This window comes from Lampris incognitus, chromosome 2, assembly GCF_029633865.1.
Source record: "Lampris incognitus isolate fLamInc1 chromosome 2, fLamInc1.hap2, whole genome shotgun sequence".
Classification (NCBI taxonomy): Eukaryota; Metazoa; Chordata; class Actinopteri; order Lampriformes; family Lampridae; genus Lampris; species Lampris incognitus.
This window is the reverse complement of record NC_079212.1, coordinates 12,238,044-12,240,410: the sequence shown is the minus strand read 5'-3', so window position 1 is coordinate 12,240,410 and position 2,367 is coordinate 12,238,044. Positions and strand designations below refer to the sequence as shown.

Sequence of the window (2,367 nt, the reverse complement as noted above, 5' to 3'; positions counted from 1 at the left end):
GGATGACAGGACCATAACAATTATGTTTATGAGTAGGCTAGCAGGTGGATTAAATAAAATAAAAATACAGTTTGTTCCCCCTTCATATTTGTGGGTAATTCTTTATATCAGCAAAATAAGATGGAAGTGCTGTCAATATAGCGGCAAGTGCAAAAACAATGTTGTATTTAAAGATGATAACAAGAATAGTAAAAAATAAAAGGAGAAGAAGACAAGTGCACAATTAAACAAACTACATTAGCAGTCTAGCCTACAATAGGTTCAGTTTTTAACAAAATAGTTTCACAATTAAACAAAACCATTAGGCCTACTACTGTGTCTTTCAACACAACAAATTATGTTTTCTGTGATAACGCAAAATAGTCAGTGCAACAAGGCCTATCTGAAATTTTGTAGTTCAACTCTTACCAGACACTGCACCTTTTCTTAGAGATGATCTCGTCTATTCTAGGCTTAATGTCCTTGGCTGTGGCCAGTTTCAATACCGAGACCAAATGCTGGTCAGTGAGTCGGGATCTGTGGGATGTCTTGTTCAGGTTCATTATGGAGAACATCTGTTCGCACGAGTAAGTGCTTCCGAACATGGACATGATGCGTGCAGCATGAAGACAGAGCTCTGGCATTGATTCAGGGAGGAGAGGTGCAAACTCAGCAGCCCCGACTGACTGGTACTGGGACTTCAGAGCGCTGCTACATTGCACTTCAATGAGTTCCAGTTGCAGGTGCTCAGGGGCAGTGTCGACATCAATTGCGAAAGGATTTGCAAACAGGTCAAGGTTGAATTTCTATGTTTCAAAATCAGCAAACCTCCTGCTGAATTCCGCTTTGAGTGGGTTCAGTTGGTCAGCATACACTTGGGTCGGGAGTGGAATGGTGACTGTGGCGCTCATTGATTGACAGGTAGGAAAGGGGGTCAAGTTACCTTTGCGCATCTGGCCCTCCCACAGACGCAGTTTCAGTTCAAATGCCTTCACAGAGTCCCGCATCTCGGTGATCAGCTGCTTTCTTCCCTGGCGTTTTAGATTCAGATGTCACACATAAACGCCAAGTCACTCAGCCACTTTTCATCCTCAAGCTCGGGGACGGCCTTCTGTTTGCTTTCCATGTAACGAGCGATCTCAGCGCGGGTGTTGTAAAACCTCCTCAGCACTTTCCTCGGACTCAACCAGCGCACCTCCGTGTGATAGGGCACATCCTCATGCACAGAGTTTTCCTCCTCTAAAAGAGCCCTAAACTGCACGAATAAAGTTCACGGTGTTAGTCACAACAGTCATGACATGTTCCAGGCCCAACATCTTACCGCAGAGGGCTTCCTGGTAGATGATGCAGTGGTAGGCTACCAAGTTTTCTCCTGTGTGCCCCATCGCCTTTTGAGTCAAACCGACCAAACCACGAACTTCCCCGCACATCGCCGGTGCACCATCCGTTGTCAGTCCAACAAGTTTATTCCAGCGCAGTTCCATTTTGTTCACGCTCTGCTCCACTTGGGTGAAAATGTCCTGTCCTGTTGTTGTCCCGTGAATCGGTTTCACATCTAAAAGTTCCTCAGTGACGGACAACTGAGTGTCAACCCCTCGGATGAATATGGACAGCTGGGCTGTGTCCGTCCTGTCTGTACTCTCATCTACCACTAGTGAGTATGAAACAAAGTCCTTGGCTTTTGTTTTTAGCTGGCTCTCTACATCGGAGGCCAGTTCATCAACACGACTAGCCACGGTATTTTGGGACAAGCTGATGTTTGAAAATGCCTGCTTCTTGTCAGGGCACACGACGTTGCACACTTTTTCAAGGCAGTCTTTAATAAACTCTCCCTCGCTAAACGGCTTGCTAGCCTTTGCGATTGCCTCTGCAATAATAAAACTTGCCTTGGCAGCACCCTCACTTTCACTACTGATGAGAGTGAACATGCTTTGCTGATGTTGAAGGTTGCGTTTCAAGTCTTTGGCTTTCTGCAGCTGTTGCTCCATGTCCATGTTAGCGTATTGCTCGCCATGCTTTGTTTCGAAGTGTCTGCGGATGTTGTACTCTTTGAACACTGCCAGCGACTCTTGACATACGAGACACACTGGCTTTTGTTTTAATTCACAAAACAGGTATTCAGCTTCCCACCTCTCTTGAAACTGTCGATACTCTTTTTCTACTTTTCGTTTTTTCGTCATCGTTTGTTTATGCTAGCTAGCTTTCGATCTCCTTTGCAAAGCATACGTTCAGGTAATGTTACTTGGGTGATGTAGGCGATGCTACTGCAGGAACATGCTACTCAGCATTTCTGTTACTATGGGAAAAAGGCGAAGTGCGGCAGCGCCCTCTTGTGTTTCAGCGTTGCATTGTCACAGACACAAGCTCTCGGGCCACATTCAGCTGATG

General features: G+C 45.7%; 1 pseudogene; it reads right to left on the bottom strand.

Moving 5' to 3' along the window:
• Nucleotides 1-404: 404 nt before the first annotated feature.
• On the bottom strand, nucleotides 405-2,159 carry LOC130108366 (general transcription factor II-I repeat domain-containing protein 2-like; annotated as a pseudogene).
• Between the last annotated feature and the right edge of the window lie 208 nt (nucleotides 2,160-2,367).